The 23,581-nt window shown below is 38.7% G+C and overlaps 1 protein-coding gene and 1 pseudogene across 4 annotated transcripts in view; both read right to left on the bottom strand.

The window, feature by feature from the left end:
* B3GALT1 (beta-1,3-galactosyltransferase 1) overlaps positions 1-23,581 on the bottom strand; it is a 525,715-nt gene that overhangs the window by 85,513 nt on the left and 416,621 nt on the right. The window contains exon 1 of one of the 4 annotated variants that reach the window (XM_027591345.2): positions 13,094-13,247. The exons of the other annotated variants lie outside the window; for them this stretch is intronic. The gene's annotated coding sequence lies outside the window, so the exon portion shown is untranslated. Of the gene's footprint in view, positions 1-13,093; positions 13,248-23,581 lie in introns of those variants that run through there. 4 annotated transcript variants of the gene reach the window in all.
* LOC113920359 lies at positions 1,573-2,478 on the bottom strand (annotated as a pseudogene).

Below are 23,581 nucleotides of genomic sequence, written 5' to 3'. Positions count from 1 at the left end.
CTTATCAAACTCAACACCCAGAGAACAAATAATCCAATCAAGAAATGGGCAGAAGACATGAACAGACATTTCTGCAAAGAAGACATCCAAATGGCCAACAGACACATGAAAAAGTGCTCCACATCGCTCGGCATCAGGGAAATCCAAATCAAAACCTCAATGAGATACCACCTCACACCAGTCAGAATGGCTAAAATTAACAAGTCAGGAAATGACAGATGTTGGCGAGGAAGCGGAGAAAGGGGAACCCTCCTACCCTGTTGGTGGGACTGCAAGCTGGTATAGTCACTCTGGAAAACAGTATGGAGGTTCCTCAAAAAGTTGAAAATAGAGCTACCATATGACCCAGAAATTGCACTGCTGGGTATTTACCCCAAAGATACAAATATAGGGCTCCGAAGGGGCACATGCATCCCAATGTTTATAGCAGCAATGTCCACAATAGCCAAACTGTGGAAAGAGCCTAGATGTCCATCAACAGATGAATGGATAAAGAAGATGTGGTATATATATACACAATGGAATATTATGCAGCCACCATAAAAATGAAATCGTGCCATTTGCAACGACGTGGATCAAACTAGAGGGTATTATGTTAAGCGAAATAAGTCAATCAGAGAAAGACAATTATCATATGATCTCACTGACATGAGGAATTTGAGAATCAAGACAGAGGATCATAGGGGAAGGAGGGAAAAATGAAACAAGATGAAACCAGAGAGGGAGACAAACCATAAGAGACTCTTAATCTTAAGAAACAAACTGAGGGTTGCTGGAGTGGTGGGGGGTGGGAGGGATGGAGTGGCTGGGTGATGGACATTGGGGAGGGTATGTACTATGGTGAGCGCTGTGAGTTGTGTAAGACTGATGAATCAGAGACCTGTACTCCTGAAACAAATAATACATTATATGTTAACAAAAAAATTAAAAAAAATTATTTTCCGATTCATGTGTTGCAAGTTCACTGTAGAAAATCCAGAAACTGTAGAAAAGTGTAGGAAAGAAAGAGTATCATCTACATAGTTCAGGAATAACCACTATGACATTTTTTTTAATACTCTTAAGGCATTTATTTATTAAAACATTCTCTGCCACGATTTCAGATTAGCTTAAAATTCAAATCAGTCTCCACCTCAGTGTATCACATAAAAACATGTTCTCCAGCAATCAGTGTTATCAGCGTCCACACGATGAGGCCCATGGTCAGCCTCTTTTTTCCCTAGATGATCCAACTAGATGTTAATACTGCTCTGCTACAGGGTAAAAGCTCCTAACTCAAACTCATTGGGAAAGGGGTGAAACTTCTGCAAAGTGCACTTTAAGAAGAGGTACTGGGTTTTTTTATTGTTATGTTAATCACCATACATTACATCATTAGTTTTTGATGTAGTGTTCCATGATTCATTGTTTGTGCATAACACCCAGTGCTCCTCGCAGAATGTGCCAGAAGAGGTACTGTTTGCTCATGAAAAGAAACCAGTGAGTCCTCTAACAATAACAAAAGGGGTATTTTACAGTTAAGCACATGATTTGGAGTGAAGAATTCGGATGTTGCTCTGCTGGTCCAGGCTGTTAATACTCTTCTTTTTCCTCCTGTGGGCCCCCTTCATCAGGTATCACAAAGCCTTCATCTGTGGCATACAGAATGTCCACGATCCTCTGCAATACCAGGTTGTTTTCCCCCGTTCTCCTGGGGGGAAATCAATTCAATGTTCTTTAGCTTTCCAAAGTAGAAATCTCTAACTTTCTCCAAGTCTTTGACAGTAAGTTTCAGTAGGTTGACCTGTTGCATCAATTCAGCTGCTTCGTCATCGCCATTGCCCACACCAGGATTCTTTCACACCACACCCGGACCAGCCTTAGGGGTTGCAGTAGTTCTGTGTGTTGCAATGGGCCTCTGTGGAGCTGCGCTGCTAGAGCTGAGAGGTTTCTTCAGTTTGTTCAGAGCTGGAGCAACAAGGGAGGGAGCCACTGCAGTTTCTTGACCTTGTCTGGAAGCTACGGGGTCATAGTCTTTTCCATCATAGTTTGCATCAAAAAACTTCTTGAACCACCGAACAAATTCAAAATTGTCCTGAAACTTTCCTTTTACTAATTTGTCCACAGGAATTATTTTGTCAACACCCATTCTCTTAAAACCTGCTTGTAGTATTTTGAAGTTCTGGATGTATTCATGTTCTAGCTTAGCCTGGAATTTCACTTTCTTCAAGGCAATGGAGCCAGGGAATAGCATGTCCATAAACTGTCAGTAGGCAGCCCCTGAGCACAACTGTTCGATCTTTGTCAGATTCAGCTGCAGAGACTCATTGATCCAGGCCAGCATGTCATGTCGACTTAGGTTATCACTGGTGACTGACGTTGAATATACGTTCACTGCCATCTTCAGCTCTCGGCGGGACCACGTCCATGGCCTGTGCCCGGCTTCAGTTCCGTCTTCATCTTGTTCAAACCACCCAACCCCACTGTGACTGTTTTGAGTGGTTTGCCCTAGAGTCTGATTCCCATAAGCATAAGCACATACAATTTTTGTTTCTCTTCCTATTTCCTGGTCTGTGTGTATATGTGTATGTGCGTGCATGCGTGTGTGTGTGTGTGTCTATATACTTTCAAAAATATATTGTAATTATACTCCTTACAGTTTCTGTTTTTATATAATATTACATCATGAGCATTTCATAATTATTATAAACACACCTTTTACCATATAAAAATATGCCATCTTTATATCATTAAAATTTAATTTCATAATGTGAACATTTAACTAGCTTAAAATTTTTGTTTCAAATAACAGATTAATAATTTACTTATTCATAAATGTTTGCATCTATATTTATCTTCCTTGTTATACAGTTCTAGAACACAGAGTATTGGGTAAAAAGGCAGACAGGCTTTTTAAAGAAGGTTAAATTACTACAAATTGTGTATGGGAATGATTATCTAAAGTAAACTCATTAGTATTAAACATTATTATTTAAAAATTAGTGCTTCTGCTCTGAGAGGCAAATGATAATATCCTATCACTACTTTAATTTGCATTCCTTTGATTGTTAGTGAGTTTGATTTTTAGTAAGTTTATTAATATAATTAAGAAAACCCAGTTCATTAGCTTAAGTTTTAAGAATAAACACAGAGAAGCTACAGAAGCCAATATCCAAAGGATAGTGGTTTCTCCAGGTTCGTATAGGAAGATAAAACTCTGCGGCACCTGGGTGGCTCAGTTGGTTGAGAGTCTGGCTCTTGATTTCGGCTCAGGGTATGAACTCAGGGTCATGGGATTGAGACCTGCGTAAGGCTCTGCACTAAGTGGGGAGCCTGCTTGAGATTCTCTCTCTCCCTCTGCCTCTGCCTCTTCCCTTGCTTGCACTTGCTCTCTCTCTCTCAATAAGTAAATAAAATCTTAAAAAAAGAAAGATAAAACTCTTAGAATGACAACAGAAAGGGAAAATGGCTCTTCAATCTTACATGTTTTCAGTAATATTCTCATTTTGGTATGGGCTATAGGTGCTTTCCCAGATAAAGTTATAAGAAAGGTAGGGGGCTTTGGTCTCTTAATCCATATTTATTCTGATGCTGACTAACAGTAAATATTCAAATGATGATTACTATAGAATTGGAAAATGCTGAGTCACATAGTTGGTTTATTGTAACATGGCATTCTTGAACCAAATAGAAATTACCTTCTCTGACTACATCATTACCTGTTTTACAGCCATATGATAGTTCAACAAATAAACAAGTGAACAGTAGGTTGAAAAATGTCCTATAAGTTTGGGCATAAGGAGTAATCTTTCAAATACTTCGAAAAAGTGGGACACCATTTCAATTAGAATATCCGAAGTGTGGATCTTTAAATTGAGCACTCAGAATAGCCAGCTATCAGTTTAACCGTTCAATTAACTCATTAGCAATATGTCCAGGCATGGGGCTGGGCCTCATCTAGATTCAGAAGAGTAAGTATCCTCTGGATTAGTAGATGGGCAGGAATGAATAGCCCCTTAGACTTGATTATGGTTGCTCCCACATTGTTTTACTTAGGAACCAGCTAACAAGTATGCAAAATAGAGATGAGAGATCAAAATACATGTGATTCAATGTGGCTCCGCTGCCCTGAGAATTCTGTCCAGAAACACAAGTATAGTACTTGAGTAGCCTATGTGGAGTCAGAAATCTGCCAAACGAGCCTAGAATTATGTGCTCACTGACTTTTGTAACATTAGCCGGGGGAAGGTAAGGTAGAATTTATGGTCTGGCCACTATTATATAGGCAATGTCTTGCTCTGCTACAGTTAATTTCTTTCTCATTCTATCTTTTACTTATCATTAGGCCTATAGAAGACCCAAAACTAACATGTCTGCTGCTTGTGACTTCTATTATTTTATGCATCTTTTATGAGGTTCTTTGTAGAGTGATCTAGTTCATAGAAAGCCATTTAAAAACGCCAGTCATGAATCATATCCATGAGCTATAAATTTAGTATTGTAAAAGTACATAGGAAACTAGGGCAAAGGAAACTTGATGTTAATATTTCCCTTAAAAATATGTATACACAAACATATATATATGTGTATATATATATATATATATGATATATTTGTGTTTATACCTTGGAATATAATATGTATAGTATCAAGAGTTGCTTCTAAATTATCCAGTTCTAGAATTCATGCTAAGTATGCAAAACTATTGCTCTAAGAGCTAACAGATTGATTAATTAATTAATTAATCAATCCTAAAAACATTTGGGTTAATATTTGCTGATAGATGCATTCATTCATTCATTCATCAACACAACAAACATTTACTGTTTCTCTCCTCAAATAATGCATTGTACCATGGTGAATAAGATATTTTCCTTTTCCTAAGAAGCACATAGAAATTTTTGATGAGTTATTTAGAGGCTCCAGATCTTCCCTGCCTAAGGGGTTAAGGGAGTGTTTTCTTTTGGCTGGGGAAATTCTGCATTTAGGAAATTAGGAAACATTTGGACAGCTCTATTAAATGATAATTACCTCTTGACAGGTATCCATAAAGTTTAATCAGTATTGCTGCATATGTTTAGAAGAGCTGGAGAAGAGTAACATACTTGGTATGTTATGCATTTGAAAGTGCCAAAATGTTTAGGAGATTAATAAGGAAACATAAAACTGGAGTGACCTTTAATCTTGTAATTGGGAACTGAAATACATATGCACCTAATCAAAGGGCCTTGTGCTGCATATCTAAAAGTTAGGAACATTCCTGATTCACTAGGTCTCTAAAATATAGACTGCATGTTTTTTTTAGACTGTATGTTTTAAAGGGCATTTCTACAAGTTATAAACTGTGCAGGATAAGGTGATAATGTGTAACAGTTAAAAACAAGGCTTTCCAGTTACATAGACTTGAGTTCAAATTCTGAGGCAGTCATTTATTAGTAGTGTGATCTAGCAAGGGATCTAACCTAAACTTGCAATTTCCTTGTTCGTAAAATAAGGAGAATAATAACACCCACCTCACAGGGTTGTTACGAGAATTAAATTAGATAATGTACAGGAAGCCTTAAGGACACTGCCTGGAATTGAGAAAGTGCTTAATTAATAGCAATATTGTTAGAAAAAAAATATCATCATGATTTTCTTTTCAGGCCACTTCTCAAAATTTCTGACCAATTTAAGAACACTTCAATATATTTCACTAGCCTGTGCTTCTAAACTAAGGAATTTGGGGTTTACTTTGCAGCTTGTCAATGAAGCAACATGATTATGCAGTGTACCAATTAATGCCTAGGATTAGAAACTCTTTTTAGTTCTCATTAATGAGCCAGTTTAAATAGAAATATCCTTTTACTTCAATAAAAATTTAAGATATTAATAAAATGTAGCATAATTTGCATTGGGTAAGTTATTGCTAATTTGAAAGGAAAACATGAGCAGAACCATTTTTCTCCAGTTTGTCTTTAATTATTAGTCAGCATATCGATTGCCAAGCTCTGATTAAGACTGTCTCACCAAATTCCAATACGCTTGTGAGGGGACTCCTGCATGAATACTGCACTCTAGAATTATCCCTGTGCATACTCCGCATCCCAATCTAGCCCCTTTCATTCCCTCTCCTGTGTGCAGAAGAAGAGCAGTTCTAAGGAGAGAACCTGTTGAAAACAGCCACCCGAAACAGTTATAGTCATCTTGGCTGACAAGTCAAGTACACAGGAAAGAATATATTCAGACAGCAGATACGGAAGACATTGATTCACAGCATGTAAAGGTTTCAGTTATTCAGCACTGGAGTCACCTGGCTGTTAAACACGTGCATATTTAGGATGGGATGGAAAGAGAAAAAAGGGAGAAAATAATCCTTTGCAGAGTTCCCAATGTATGTCAGGCACTGTGAAGACACTTTCACATGGTGCCACACTTCATCTTCACAAAGAACCTCAGAATGCATTCTTAGTTCATATTTTTAAGTCAGGAAACCCTGCCCAAAGAACATCAGTAAAATGCCTACCCCCGGTCATGTGGAGCTGTAATGTGAATGCAGAGCTGACCCCAAAGCCTATCCTTCTTGTACTACACTACACTGAAGTTAAGTAATCAGTTCACTTCTCTGAGAAGATTGATCAATTCTTAATGAGTGTTTATTGAACACCTGGCTGCTGACGCGGGTGGGGCTAGGGCAAGGCACAGAGGTCACTGTGAGATGGAGAGTTTGACTTCATGGAGCTAACAATTCCTCTGATATCTTAAATTTTCTATATCCATTTACAATACTCAGAATTCACAGGGTATTTAATGGCCTCATTAAAAGGGGGCACCGATATTAAAAAAAACTATAAACCTTTTAGAGTAAACATAAAATCTTTGTGACCTTGGGTTAGGCAAAAATTTCTTAAGTTTAGTACCAATAGCATGATCCATGAAAGAAAAAAAGGTAATAAATTGGACTTTACCAATATATATAAATTTTGCTCTGAGAAAGACACTGCTAAAAGAATGAAAAGACCAGCCACACTCTGGGAGAAACTATCTGCAAACCACACATCTGAGAAATGACTTGTATCAAGAATATCTAAAGAACCCTCAAAATGCAACAACAACCCAATTAAAAAATGAAAAAAAGGTTTGAATGGATGCTGTGCCGAAGAGGATATACAAATGGCAGCTAAGTATATGAAAGAATACTCAATCTCATTAGTCTTGAAGAAAATGAAAATTAAACCCCCAATGAGCTATGACTATATGCCTATTAGAATGGCTAAAATAAACACTAAACAAAACAAACAAGCAAACAAAACAGCTGACAATACCAAGTGCAGAGGAGAATATAGACCCACTGGAACTTTCATGCATTGCTGGTGGGGGTGCAAAATCGTACAGCCACTCTGGGAAACAGTTTGGCTGTTTCTTCCAAAGTTAAATATATACTTAGCATATGATCCAGAAATTCCACAATTCCACTTCTAGATATTTCAGATGAAATAAAACCCCATGTTTGCAAACAAACAAAAACACCAACCGCCCCAAACAAACAAACAAAAAAACCCCCAAACAAACAAAAACAACAACAAAAAACCCTTAACCCCTGAATGTAGTATCCATATTTGGCCAAATCTGTTGACAACACAATGTCCCTCAGCTAAGGAATAGATAAACAAACTGTGGCACATTCATATAACGAAATACTACTCAGCAATAAAAAGGAATAAATAATTGATAAATGTAAGAATGTATATTGATACACATCATCTATAATGCATTTGGATGAATTTCAAATGCATTATGCTAAACAAAAGAAGACAGACTCAAAATACTATATACTGTATGATTCCATTCATATAGAATTCCTGAAATGAGAAAATTATAAAGACCGAGTAGTTCTGTTCCCTGTTAAGGATGGGTGGGGGGGAGTTTAAAAAGGAGTGGCATAATGGATTTTTTTGGTGAGTAGGATGATGGTACTATTCCGTGTCTTAATTGTGGTGGTGGTTATATGACTATATTTGCCAAAACTCATAAAAACATAAACCAGAAAGTGAATCTTATTGTACATAAATTTTTAAAATATGAAAATGAAAATTCAGAAGAGCAAACAAAAAAGGCCCTGGGATTTAGGAAATTCAGCAAAAGACTCGATTCTTGTCTACCTAGCCTTGCATGAGAGTGGAAGGCACGTGGAGGGGCTCGGATTTGGCTGCAGTCTTATTTTTTGCAGCAAACCACATCTTGTATGCTCCAGGATTTGTGTAGGCTAGAGTTACAGCTACAAGGTCTCAGAGTTCAGAGGCTTCTCTGCCATTACTGGGACTGGCCCAGGATCCCCAGAGTTGCTGAACTGCCTGTCCATGGGTACCAGGTACCTGCAGAGGAATCCAACTAATTTGGTGCAGTTTCAAATATGTTTTTCTTTCTACTGCCACCTAGCTCCTTAAAGATAGATTCAATGGGAAAAGATTATTGTATTAGTTAATCTTGTAAAAGTGAGAAAATAAGGCAATTCTGGAAATATATTACCTTTTTAAGATGACTAGCATCCTGTTAAGCAATAATTTCCTAAATGAAATAGCAAAGGTAGCAAGATTCTAATTTACAATTAAGAAATTAGTAAAAGCAAACAGGATCTTAAGGCACCTTGACTATTGTTAGCATATTCCCACAACTGCTACCAAGCACAGTCAAACTTTGCAATTTCTAAATGTCTCTCATGTACTTCAGGCAATGTTAAGTACATTTTAAAATGGAAATTTTAGGTGTCTTGTTGAGTTGCTGGTGACAACACCAAGAAAAGATGCATTTCATGAACTTGTCAGAGGCAAATATCTACTTGACATACTGGGCATAATCTTTGTTTTTCCAACTGTCAGTTTGAATATCTAATATTTTAATTTATGTTCTGATATCTTTGAGAATAAATGTGTTCCTATCATCAAAATAACTGTGCCTACTCAGAGCTCAGAGTGGAATTTGTAACTGCATCATTGTTTCTTATTTTATAATCTGGAGTGCATCTGCCACATTAGTGAGCCGGCTTTCTTCGGAAGGTAATGTCACAAGTACTAAGCAGGAGGTCTTTTTGCCCACCATTTCTCAGACCATGATGACTTTTCTTTTCTTCAAGAAAAAAAAAAAAAAGAACTCCAGCTAGATGCAAATAAACCTAGTCCTACTGTTCAGAGTAGAAAAAGATTTTGGTTGTGGGGAAACATGAAGTGTATATATGACCACGGTGTTTAGAAATTTCTTCATATATTTAACAAATGCCTTCTGAGTTAGAGCTGTAAAGATTTATAAACTTTTTTCATACAATTCTCCTTTTGAGAAGATACTTTATAATGAAATTTACTTAATTACAGATAAGTCTAACTACATTGCTTGCTTTTTCCCCTCAACCTTGCAAGTTAACAAATATTTGTGATTTTGCTACATGACTGAGGTTTCTAGAGAAAATTTTATTTCTAAGTTTTATCTCATTTCCTAGGAGTAACGAATAGAAGTAATACTAGGAGACTCATGTACTGTTGGTGCACTGACATCACTGAATTTTAAATGATCCCTATGCCAATCGCAAATCCCTTCTTTGGCACTGGTTCCAACTTTAATTTCCCACTGATAGGTTTTGTCAGACCTACTCATGTGTACCTTCCTTCTCCGGATACAAATCAAGTAGGTAGAAAGATCTTTAAAGCATTAATAACCTAAGGGGGGCCAAATCACTTTGCATCCAGCCAGTGTGAGTGTGCATGTGTGTGTGTGTGTGTGTGTGTGTGTGTGTGTGTGTGGTGGGGGGTGGTAGTTATTTAAAATACTTTAGAATGTTTAGGAGAATCTTACTCAATAATCTCTTACCCCACTGCCTGTTGCTGGGGCAAAGGGGGCTAGCAAATGAGCTGGCAGATAGGTAAAGGAAGTATGCTTCGACTTGATCACAAAGGTATTATTCACTTCTCATGTACTATGTTAATAAATGGCAACAGAGTATGGATGCTCCTGGAAGATCCCTAGCCAGATTATGAGGAAGGTATCAAGAAGGTATAATATAAACTTATTAGTGCTACAAGGATTCAGTAAACAATAGGTTTTAGACTAGAGAGTCAATGTCCACGATTCATCGGTTCTGTCTTCATTCAGAGAAAAAAAGGCATTTTCTAAGATATATTATCTGAGTTTAAATTTAGAGTTTAAAGCACTTTTAAGTGTATGTACTGTCTAGTCAAATTTGGTATCCTGGTACATTGTCATGAAAATGTATTTGCTCCTTATACAACTGGTATTTTTTTATTTGATACAACAGAGGCAAGCCAAATAAAAAAGAATAACATTCATTTAGCTAAGGGGCAAATTCAAGTTATCAATCCAATTGTTTAGAAATAACAGCTATTCTGAATTACCTTGGATCAAGAACAAGAGATTTATTGATCATTTCTATTTTCCCTCCAGGAACATGTCTTATGTTCCAACCAACCTTGACGGAGCTTATACCTAAGGGCTCCCACATCCTTCTGAACTCACAAAATTTGCCATAGCTCCAAGCGGAACAAGAGGAGAGAACGTTCTCATTAAACTTTCTACCTGGGCTTCTATTTCCCCTCAGGGTAACTGTCATCTGCCACACATACACACACAACAGTAATTACACTCAGCCACATCCTAATTCCGTAATGAATCATGAATCATGAGGCAATCTAATTGTTGACAGGAACCGCGCTCACACCGTCACACTGGGTCTCCAGGCTGTGTTTTTAGGTAAGCCACTTCACACGGTCACAGTGATCAAAGGTGGATATAAAATCAAATCTGATGACCTCAGAACTGGATGGGATCTCTATTCCTTTAAAAATTCCAGTGGGAAGTGTTTTCTGAAGTGGGTCAAGATTCTTGCCTCCACATTATCTGGTGATGGTTCACTCAAAGTCAGGGAGTGCCAGCAATACCCAAAGGGAGAGCCCTCACGACCATATCCCTGACTTGCTTTCTTTGGCGTTTGTCAAGCATGCACTACCAGAGTAGAAAACCATTACTTGTTTTCCCTATTTCCGTGTCCTCATGTTCTAACAAATCTGGAGCTGAAGGAAAGCAATATAGAGGAGTCTTTCCTGATTTGCATTCATTATTTGCTCTGTTATGTTTTGGGCCCTTTAGGTAATTTGGAATAAATCAGGAAATAATTATTTTTCTTTTTTTAATCAAAAAGTATGTTTATCTAGGAATAGAATTATAAAACTCATTAAACTCTCAAAATGTGTTCATTTTACATATTTATAAAAGTGTATTCAAGATGCATAAATAAAAAGGAATGCTTTTTTTTGTATTTATGCCAACCTAAATTAGACATTTATAAAACAATAACAAAGTAGGACTATTTGCGGGGGGGACTAACCCAGTCATGTCTTTGGGCCTCAGAATGCATCAGCAATGTCTACACCTGCATGTGCACTTCTTCCTCGGCTGTCAGACAACTATCACCTTATATGCTTCTATTATTAATCACTCTGTTTAGTAAATAACACATAATTGAAAGAGAGAATCCAACTTTGAAGGACTGTAATCTTTTTAGGGTTAATTTATGAATATGATGATGGAGGTTAATGCTGGTACCCCAGTGAGGTTATTTGGAATTCAACGACTTGAGTAAATGAGAGTTTTGTAAAGGAAAGGGGCACTTATGTTTAATGTAGGCTTCAGTACCATTCGGAGCTCTTAAATCGAAAAAAAGAGAATGTTTCCATTGCAACAAATCTTGCTGTTGAAAACTGGGGTAATTGTGTGTATAAATGCAGGGTATCTCTTACCACAGCATTTAAAAATGGAGTTCTTTCATTCCATATCTTTTAAGCATAGAGTGATTTCATTTCCCAAAGCATCTCCTATACTTCCATGTAAACTACTCTTGGCTGAGTTTTATCCCAAAGTATCGGTCCTGTTACGAGAACTCAGCAGCTCTAGCGTTCTTTGTCTTCAAGGATATGTTTGCAGCTCACGTTTTCCTTTGTTCCTCCTAAGACTATTTAGTACTTTTCTTCAAGGGCTAGAGATGACTCCAGTGTTCAAAAGTATTTTATTTTGGAACACAAATACACTAGCTTCTATTTTCACACCTGAATAGTTTGAGTTTTCAAAATGACTCTGTTGGACATGGAGTGGGCTACAGAGAAGGAAAAACAGACCATACTTTGTCTCCTCTTTTGTCTCCACAGATGCTGTCCAGTCTATGCTTGATTTTATATATGCAGCTGTTACACACATTCCAAAGTGTTTATTTACTTTTTTATTGACGACTTCATTAAATCAAAGTTGTTCCTTTATGCCCTTCTAATCCTGACTAAAAAAAAAAGCCAACTAAATATTGAAAGAAAACATTAGTTTCCCACTCTTTACTCTCATGAATATTTTCAGCATTTATTTTATATTTCAAGGCAGAGTCTGCACAGTTATCCACTTATAGCATTTCAGAATACCGAGTATCTTTCTATATACAACCTAGGTGGTTGGTGTTTATTGTTTTACATTGTTTTAACCATAAACAGAGCTTAATTATTATGAAACCTAGAGGTTGCTTATAGACTATTTATCAGTACTAGGAAGAAAAAAATGCATTTTATTAACATGTAATTTTACTACATGGCTGATGAGTTCAGGTTAATTCACCCTCTGGGCAAGAATGATAGCAATTGTTTTAAAATCACAACTCTAACAGAGTTCTTTTTGTGCTCTAAAGCAAGCATTTTTGGCAAAAGATTAGTTTTTACAGAAGAAAGAATTTTGCCTTTGGGATCGTATTGGTTTTCTCACTCTTTCAACCTTAACTTAGCTAAATTGAGCCACTTCTGAAATCCATCACATAAAATGTTCAGCCTTAATTCTTCTCTAGCCTCTCAGGGAAAATTTGGTGGAATTCTTTCTTCACAAAGGAGCCTGGACACATCCCAAACTCTAAGTGTGAAGGGGTGTCAGCTCAATCAATCAGCACATAAATAAGTCATTAAGCAAGAAATAGCTGTCTTCTTAAATTTTACCTTTTCACTTCATTAGGCTTTTTTTTTTTGGTCCAGATTTTCTTTGTATTCACAAAACATTTTCTTTTTTAAAAATGTCTTAAGACCTCCTAGGGCATTTGGTTTACCTAACTGGCAGGAGTAGAGGTCTGTTCCAGAGGAAGAAGACCCATTTTCTTACTCTTTCTTCTTTCTTTCTTTTTCTTTCTTTCTTTCTTTCTTTCTTTCTTTCTTTCTTTCTTTCTTTCTTTCTTTCTTTCTTTCTTTCTTTCTTTCTTTCTTTCTTTCTTTCTTTCTTTCTTTCTTTCTTTCTTTCTTTCTTTCTTTCTTTCTTTCTCTTTCTTTCTTTCTTTCTTTCTTTCTTTCTTTCTTTCTTTCTTTCTGTTCTTTCTTTCTCTTTCTTTCTTTCTTCTTTCTTTCCTTTCTTTCTTTCTACTTTCTCTTTCTTTCTTTCTTTCTTTTTGAAATTTCTGAAGTTATCTTCTCAGTATTTTTATGGGGATGGGCACGATTTCTCTCAAAAGAGAATTGCAACTGCAAAGGAATCAGAGTAGAGGAAAAAATAGTTCTCTTTTGAAATGCCATATTCTTGGTCTAGCAATCTGAATTTCATGCACTGATAAGTACTGGTATTGTTTTAATAGATTTACATGAAAAGGAAAATATTTTTTAAGTTTTATTTTCATTTCAATTAATTATCAAGTGATATGTCATTGTGCTAAGGACTATAGGGAATAGAAGTAATCTATTTTGAAACCAAAACAAAGAGGTTGAAAACTACCAGGTGGTGGTTATGAGGGTTTCACTTTTTAAAAAGTTATTTGTTAAACAATACATATGTATTTTATGTACCTTTCTCCATGTAATTTTTTTTTTTAACTAGAAAAGGGGAAAAGAGGTCAGACTCTGATCATCTCCTTTTCAAATCTGGGCTTCCTCACTCCTCAAAGTTCTGAATTGATTCAACTAACATGGATTGTGTGCCTACTCTGTGTCCCCGGCATTGTGGGGTGGGGGGTCATTGCTGAATAAGAGGCAGATTGCTCAGAATGTGGCTATCGAACACATGTGAGAGTCTATAATATTTGACTCTGTTCTTAACTATGTGTAGATTAAATGTCTTGGTTGAATGTATTTGTAGGAGTCAGAGCTTTTTTTTTAACCTATGGAGATGTTGGGGATGAGAGAGATTCAATTGCTTATTTCTATTTCCAGATGTTGAACTTTCCACTGCTTTGGAAGGACTGAATCTCTGAACAGAAAAGCAGCAGGAGGCTTAGGAAAGAGCCGAGTTCTGCTCACCCTGGCCAGTTACAGATCTAGGAGGTCCTGGTCCATTAACCTATCAGAGCTCTCTCTGTTTTTTAAAAAAAGATTTAGAGAGAGAGAGAGAGGGAGAGAGAGAGGGAGGGGCAGAGGGAGGGAGAGAATCTCAAGCGGACTCCCCACTGAGCGGCGACTGATGCGGGGCTCTATCCCACCACACTGAGATCATGACCCCAGCCAAAACTGAGAATCCCACGTTCAACTGACTGAGCCATCCAGGCGCCCCCATATAAGAGCTCTTTTAAACAATCTCTGCTCTTCTCACACTTCTGCTTCCCCTTAAACATGCAGTGGATTTAAATGGGGGGGGGAAGCCTTGATTTAGAGTATCAGCAAACAATAGCCTAAGAATGAATACAATAAAAATAAATATATACATAAAGAAAAGGACATGCTTTGAATCCACAGACTTGAAATGCTTCTTCCTGGGAACACCTGTCTAACTCGAAATTGTATTTGTAACATTTATAAATGGACTCTTTTTTCACGTGTGCCATTTCCCCAAGGATGAAGCATGGGGGTGGGGAACAGGGGTCTGCTAATGGCAGCATTCTGAGGGAAATGGTGCTTTGTATTAATCCAGAATCATCATCTGAAAATCTATCTTCTGCTGCAGAAGAAAAAAACTGCTACTAAAATTCAAACTTGAACTTGTTTTCATTATTACAAAGAGGGGGCTGAAAACAGGCTAAACGATCACTAGGTGACCACTGTTTCACCACTGCACACTCTTTTCTATTACTTTTTCCTTTGGAAAAGTTATCTAGAGTCTTAGAACAATGCTGCCAAGAAATGCCCTGCTGATGAGAGGCTGCTCGCAGGGAGCTGAAGGTCAAGTAGGCACACATAATACTGATTTTTAAAGCCCCGTGCTGCACTCCAGGTTCATATACGCTGTATCCCAAACTCTGTCTCCAGTGCACACAATGGTATATATAGTGAAAATATTATAAACGCTGTAACATGAGTGTCAAAGACATGGATGACGTTCTTTATCCCTTTTCTTCTCTTTGTAGAATGTTCAATTATCATCACATATTTCTTAAACATCCTAACGCACCGATGATAAGAAATGAGAGACTTATTAGGTCACTTAAGAAACTACTGGAGAAGCCAGAGGCATGCAAGTGTCAACTGCCAGTCTTTAGATCAGTCTATGTCTTAATAAATTCATAAGGTAAAATTAATCTGGTAATAAAAGATAATTTTCCTTATGTCTGAAAAGAAGAGGATAAGAACTAAAAAAAATGTTCAGCATTTCATTTTATCTCAGAACAAAAAGGGTGACTGTGATGTTGTGGCCTGATTTTTAGCAGGTCCTTCTTGTCATTTTTATGCATGACGCTGTCCTTGATTACCTACTTGTGCCCAGCATGTTGCAGGTAGTAGGTTGGCCTGATTATTACTGAGGACAATTGCTGCTGTGATAACCAGCTTTCCTCATTCATCAGAGCAATTCACTTTCCCGTACCCAGCGCCCTTATACTCTCGGTGATTCACAAAAGTGTCCCTGTCATTGTAATTCCAGGCATGCTAATATTACAAATTGCGGCCTCTAGTCAAAAATTAGTTCTCTTCATTGAGTATGAAATGGGATCCTTCACTTTAATCAGAATCTTAAACAAGTATAAATTTTCCCCCTCTGGTCTAAAACAATCACGTAGCAGAAACAAATCTTTGTGGTTATTACTTTTGTGTTTAATTTTTCATGTGAAGTAAACTAGGTATGGCCATACCCTTAAATGAACTCTCCAGTCCTTCTCTAATGACCTTCCTGGCTGTTAATTAGACTTTCAAACTAGTACCTGGGGTTGGACTCCAGCCATGATAGAAAAACTTGAGCTAAATAAATCCAAGAGCGCAGTCATGTATTTTTCATACTAGGCTTTCCCCAGAAGCAGTTAAACTTAAGTAAACAAACCCTCAAAATGGTGTCTCAGCTATAATAACATCCTTATAGGCCTAGATGAACACAAAATCAATGCAAATCAGTAGAAATTCGGCACTCTCTCATTATAAGAGGATACACATTTTGCAAGCTAACAGAGTAGCTTATGACCGACATGGCTGCAGATGTCCCTCCACGCAGTGGCATGCCTCTGTTTCCCCCTGCATGGTTGCTTCCTGTCCCTGTCGGGACGGAGAGAAAAGCCACAGCAGCTCGGGACCGCGTGGCCTGTAGAAGGCGCCCCTGTATTCCTGGGTTTCCCCCACGGTCCACCGACTTGCTCCGAAAAAGAGAGCTCTCGGCCGGGGCTTCTCTGACTTCCACTTTCTCCTTTTTGCTTTCCATGGTACTTTAGGGATACTTTCATTTTTAATATTTAGGTTGCATTAGAAAATATACGGCCATTCTTCAGGAAGATCTCTTGGTGTGCCAGGCAGTATGCTAGGTGATTTATGTATCATAACATCCCTCAAGTAAAGAATTCCTACACCTACACTGCAGTTCTCCACAGAGCACCAGGCGGTGTGGCTGTTGAGCCCATTTCCAGGACATCTTTCCTTCCCTCTATCTTCTCAGTACAAAGCAGTACTTTACAAACAAGGAAACCAACGCCCAGGGAAGTTAAGGTTATGCAGCTAGTAAATAAAACAAAACCAAACTATAATATAAGCTGGTGTCTAAAGCCCATACTCTTAGCCATTGTCATATGATGCTGCTCTTAGTAGCGTACATTCTGTCTTTTGCTACTAGTCTGTGGGCACCTTGAGATTGGGGACAGCATTTTAGTCAATCATTCTCTCTTTTGTGTTTTGCACAATGTTGGAATTTAGCAGTTATATTACATGCTGTGCTCATCTATTCGAAGGATCTATTATTTGCTATGCCTAAAGCAAAAGCCCAGCCTCCAGAGCCAGTTGGCTATTTAGAAAACATTTTTGAGGGGCGCCTGGATGGCTCAGTCACTAAGCGTCTGCCTTCGGCTCAGGTCATGATCCCAGGGTCCTGGGATTGAGCCCCGCATCGGGCTCCCAGCTCCGCGGGAAGCCTGCTTCTCCCTCTCCCTCTCCCCCTGCTTGTGTTCCCTCTCTCGCTGTGTCTCTGTCTGCCAAAGAAATAAACAAAATCTTTAAAAAAAAAATAGAAAACATTTTTGCAGGGCTTCTTCTTCTTTGGTGGGGAAAAGGTGCTGCAAGCCTGAGGTCCTATCACACCTAAAGCTTCTCTCTCTACAGACTATGTACACTCTGCTCAGGTGGAAATGTTTTCGTGCAGGTAACACACTTACCCTGGGCCATTGCTGACTGAGCCTGGCCATCAGCTGGATTGTGGCCCATGAGATAAATCAATGTGAGAGCCCTGTGTAATAATTAAATGAATCAAATCCTCTCCCTGAGAAATCTGAATGTGAGACACACAGAGAAGGCACTCATACCAAGAGTTAGACATTAGAAAAATGCACCAAACACAGATCAGAAGACAACGGAAGACACGAGGGAGCTGAAGTTTGGGCAGAAGACAGAGCCAGGAGTGGAGGCAGCCAAGTCAGTGAGGAGGGTGGGGTCGCTGCATGGCTCACCAGAGCTGCTGGAGTGTCTTCAAGGAAGACCAGGAAGTACCAGCTTGCAGACTGCTGAGTCCGCCTCCTGGGCTTCCTTCCTTCCATCGTATCCCCATCACTGTCTGAGAGCCCAATGCCGAGGTAGGGAGGGGTGGGGTGGGGGGTAAAAAAATGGTGAAAACACATGATCTCGAACTGTAAGGAACTAGGATCTAATGAGACAGATGCTTATAGGTGATTATAAGCCAAGACTAAATATGCTTGGATGGGCTGGACTGTATATCAAAGGGCTCTCTAAAAGGGGCTCCTGGGACATTGCTACATGTTCTCATTACAGCTCTATATGACAAACCTGGGGATGGATGGAAAGAAGAGGAAGAGAGAGGGTAGAACATGGGAAGACTAGAAGAGCAAAAACCTATTATAATTCCGTTCCCATTTGAATTCACATATTTCAGTAATTGCCGGCAGTGCTAAAAGAGAACCTAGCCTTTTTCTTAATATCATGTTTAATAAAAACTATCTCTTAGTATATTTTGAGTGAGTTCAGTGCTCATTAGAGTGAGGGACAACTAGCAGAAGAGTTACAGTACCACATAATGAGAGGGGGTGCTGTGCCGACATCCGCGATCCTGAGCTGGGGAATTCGCTCTTCCTTCATCTGAATTATGACCTGGCTTTATAATGTGCACTCTGGATGTCCCAGTGATGGACCTGGCCCTCAGTTACAAAGTAAATAGGAAATCAAATCAAATCAACCACAGGTTGCCCTTTGTATATACAAGACCTGGATAAGAAGGGGCCCTTCTCTCTTTTTCAGACTATGGTCAGTCCAGTCCTAAAATTATGATGGCAAAGGCCACATCCTTCCAGGAACTTAACTGGTCATTCTTTTCCAGGCCATGATCACGCTACATATACAATGGAGGTCACTGAAAGACAGCTTTGAGCAGTACTATATCTTGCCCTCTAGACTTCCAGGGTCATAAGGCTTGTAGAGCTGGCCTATAGGGTAGTGATTTTTGTCTGGATAGGTAGACTAAGATGTTATTACACATAGCCCACTATTTCCCTGAAATAAATGGCCACGAAAGCCAATTATGTCCCTCAGCCTAATAACAGCCTACACTTTGTGAATGTTCATGGAGTGCCAGGCCCCTTAAAGGCATGTCTTCTTCTTTACCACTTCCTCTGAGGCAGTGGGTGATAATAACTATTATTAGTCCCATATTACAGATGAGGAGAGGGTTATTTGAGAAAATAAGTTACTTGTTCCAAACAACACAGTCGATAAGTGGGGGAGTAAAGGGATTTGAACCCACTCATTCGGACTTGAGATGTTGCTCTATATATTGCTTCAGTGCATTGCTTCCCGGCATTTGAAAGAGTATTTCCCTCTCTTGCAGAGAGAATGGAGTGAAACCAAAGAGTGCCTACCTCCTGTAGTAGGTGCCAGTAAATAGGCTGGTTCTTCTGGCTGATTTCTACCCAGGCCCCAAGATTCTCTTGGATATCTACATTATGTCTTTCTCTTTCCACCTCTGGAATTCTCCTGCAGTGATTATGGTTGTTTTTTTTTTTTTTGCCTCTGCAGAGGTTCTCTGGTTGAAACTCATTGACAGAGAGTGGTGATGTGAAATCACTTCTGCTTCCCAAAGCTTAGCCATGTGCTAGTTCAGTCCACAAGCAAGGCAATGCATATTTCAAATTCCATCCCAAGTAGACACAGTCTGCAGTTTTAGCCTGCCGAGCCAAATGAATTAGAGATGAATATCATAATAGAACAGCATTGATCATAGCATATCACTAAGGAGTGTTGGTCTGTGTTAATTAATGTGATTTGCCATCAGCACTCAGTATATTTATATACAATCAGCATGGGTATTTATCCACATAGACCAATACATTTTTCAGTAGTGGCGGAACTCACCTCAGAAATGACCCATATGTTCAAAGGCTTGTCCCTTTTGCCTCTCCCCAACCCCACACACATTGGTGGCCTAATTGCCTCTATTTGGCTGCTTCAAAACATAATGTGGAACCTTTGGAAAATCTGAATATTTGATGGTGGAGAAATAAACATTGTTGATATAAATGTGAGAGGCATTCTGGGAAACAGACTAAGAGAAAATTCCTAGGCAAGTCCAGCCTGCCTATAGTTTCTCTTTCCCTGAAAGAATCTGAGTATTTCCCTCATGTTCCTGTAGTTCTAATATTATGCTATACCGATTGCCATTTCCACAATTAGAGCTTTATTTTTTAAAAAATTAAACAGTGTCTTTTAAAAGGTAAATATCTCCTGGAAAGCTAAGGGGTTATAGGTCATTTATCTACTTAATCAAATTTGTCCAAATTTCTTTTCATTATATTTAGTTCAGAAAAATTGAATTTAGGAATGTGAGTTTTAGCTGGGGGTGAGGGAGGGAGGTATAAACTTTGTAAGCACTGGGTCATTCCTGAATGTAGGAAAGAGATGAAATCCATCCTCTCCTCCTCCTCTTCCAGAGAGCTTCAGGGGAGGGCGTCCTCCCTCGGCAACTCAGTTGGCTGATTTAATCCAGACCCAGCTTTTAGCTGTGCCATGGATTAAAAAGCCTTCTGTGGACTGGCTCGAGCAGTTAACCAATGCATGTACCATGGTTTCTAGAGGAAACTATGCTTTGAATATTGAACATCTAAGTTACAAACCAACCTTTGGAACAGAATCTATTTGAAATTGGGGACTGTCTGTGCCTGCCTCCAGGCTATATCTTCACCCTCCACCCCACAACACACTCGACACACTCATCAGACACTGACTGTTCAAGCATGGAAATGCACATCAAAACAGAGGCTTGAATGCAGCGCGTGGCTCTGTAGACAAAGCCGAAACATCTGGATGAACTGTAGACTAAGTATGCTATCCAGATGTTTTAAAATAATTAGTAGGGCAGACAATACATTTGCGTGATTGACATTTTTACCTTTTAATTTTTTTCTTTTTTTGTACCGAGTAGCCCCAGTCTTTGTAACTGCAGTGTTGCTTCTAAAATATTCCTTTATTCCTGAGATGCAGGGAGTGTTGAACTCAGTGGGTGCATTAAAGACTGCGGGGGATTAGCTCTGGGTTGTCTCATAAGATGTGGACTTGGTGTGGATCAGGTAAAGGGGAGCAAGGTGAGTGGCCCGGCTATATATAATTCCTTTTTATCCTTTACCTCCCTTTTGGCACTGTATTCTGGATCGGAGGCTTGATCTCAGCTCTGATTTCAGCTATTTTAAGCCTCTTAACTTTCTATCCTCTTTCTTATATGAGTCCTGTGAAATCTGATTCAAAAGCAGGATGTATTCTATTGCAGTTTTTCCCAAAATACGATCAGGGCCACAAGCATAGGAATACATTGGATATTTGGTGTGAATGATGATTCGTAGGCCTTCTTAGCTCTTCTGACTTGAAGTTTCTGGAGACTACGTCCTGGGAGTCTGTCTTAAATAAACTCTCTAGGTGAGTCTAGTGCAGACTTATGAGAACTGCTGCCTTATAGCCTTCTTCTGATTATTATGGCTCATGAAACTTGTGCTCTTCAATTTTATTAATCTATAGAATCTGGAAATCAAAGTTATGGCAGAAAAATCTTAAATCTAAGTATCAGGGTGCTTCTGAAAATGTAATGTAAGCAAGTTAGGAACTTGATAACATTTTATCATAGATTCTTGCTCTAGGATCTATTCTTAAGTATGTCGGGCATTTTTCTGTCTGGAATCTGATTTCCGTAGAAGATCAATAGAGGAATATTTACACTGCCAATACGGTAACCATTTATTATTTGATTTTTACAAAACCCTTGCCTCTAAGCAACTGGCATTCAAAACAAATCATTCCTTCATTAACCATAATGATACTTTATTGCCTTTGTTCTGAAGTCTTCATTTTATTTCCAGTATCCCTATTGTGTAAAGCAGGCACAAAACTAGCAAAGCCCAGTTTATCACAGCAGAAACTGAACAGAGAGGCTAAATAAATGCAATCTGATGGGTTTCCCCCTCAGATTAGCAACCAGAAGAGTTCATCTTCTCTAAGAGCCCCCAAATTAGTCTGTGGGGAAGCAGTTTGAGTGAAGAATGTCTAGAATATAGAGCTATAACTCTTCCAAAATCATTGATAAGCTGATTTATTCCTATTAAACCAATTACCAAGTGAGTTGTTTGGCATCAGGACAAACCACCTGATAAGTGAATTTTTCCCACATTTTCATGGGAAGGGCAGAAGGAGAAATGTGGAGACTGTGGGGACAGAGTGCATTTCAGAGCCTCTGCAAAAGCCTGGCTCAGTGGAGACACAGGCACTGCTAGAAAAGAAAAAAGCTTCACGAAGGTGTTATTAGTGTCTGAACTCAACACTCTGCATAGAACAATGGAAGGCTAAACAAGTGGCTTAGGGACCAGAAACCTCAAAGCTAGGCCCAGATTTTACTTCTTAGCAGGCTGCATGGTTGGGTTTCACCCGCTGGTAAATGATCCTCCTAGCCATGCATGGCTTTAGACCAATAGCCCCCCATGAGGGACTCGGGACTTGCTAGCAGTTTCTGTAGAGGGGTGTGGCTCTGGGTATTCCTCTAGTCTGGACATGTGTGAATGGCCTTTGCTATTACCTTAGTTTTCCTATCTTTTTTCTTTACATAAATGAGTGCTATTCACACTCTTGTTTCAAACTCAGGTGTCTAGTTGGATTTTTGGCTCTCAGTTTCTATGAAATGGTCCCTCTCTCCAATGCTCCACATGCAGTGGGCTGCTGGTGGCATACAGTTCATCAATGCTGGTGGGCTGCCTGGCATACGGTTCTTTTCCAGAATCGACCTTGGATGCCTAGGAAGGTAGATATTCCAACATGGCCCTAGACCCCACTTTTCACATGTAGATTTATCCTGGGAGTTGAGGGTGCTGAATACAATCGGTGCTGCTTGCATTTAGCTGTCCCATCTCTTCTGGGTCACTGAGGACACATCTCAGTTCTGTTTAGCTCAAATTCAACAACTCTACTGTCTAACAGTGGCTCCCCAAATGTGGGTGCCAAAAAGCCATGTGACTAAGGTGTCAGTCTTACTGTTTCCAAATGTTGTGAGGTTCTGAACTGGAGTGTTTTTTTTTTTCTTTTTAGAGTTTTGTTCAAGAGATGTTAATTTCTTAGAACTGAAATGCACTTTCCTCTCAGGCAAACCTGATCTAGAGAAGCCACTAACTGAGAAACTAAAAGGTGGCTATTATTCTCCATCAATGACAAAGCCTGCAGTTGATTAAAGAACAAACAGACTATCTCTTTCTGGAAATAAAGCTACACAAATGGTATACAAAGTCACATGGGTCTCCTCATGACTATAAAAGCAATATGCTTTACATTTACATTGCCTTTACATGACTAATATCAAGCATTCTTCTTTATTTTCATCTGTAAGTACTTTGAAATTCTTGTCATAAAAAGTAGAAATGTTTTATGAGTGTTTAAATATACACATAAAGGTTAAAAGTATTGCTCTCTTTATTTTTAAAAATTTTCTACAATATAATATAACTCATCTTAACTTGAAAGGTCTACCGAACATAATACCTATTATGCTGTTCTTTGTTTCCACTTTTCATCTTGAAAATGCTTCCATTTTCAAGTAAAATCCTCAATGCATCTTTTAAAATCTTTTTACAATGTAAAAGTTCTTTATGTGTAAAAAAAAAACCAGTAGACAATATGACTTTCAGTAGCTAAGACTCTCATGGAACGATGCAGTGTTAGGCATAGTGTCTGATTTTCCT

The sequence above is a fragment of the Zalophus californianus genome, chromosome 3 (genome assembly GCF_009762305.2).
Source record: "Zalophus californianus isolate mZalCal1 chromosome 3, mZalCal1.pri.v2, whole genome shotgun sequence".
In the NCBI taxonomy this organism is placed as follows: domain Eukaryota; kingdom Metazoa; phylum Chordata; class Mammalia; order Carnivora; family Otariidae; genus Zalophus; species Zalophus californianus.
This window is presented reverse-complemented; position numbering and strand designations above follow the sequence as displayed.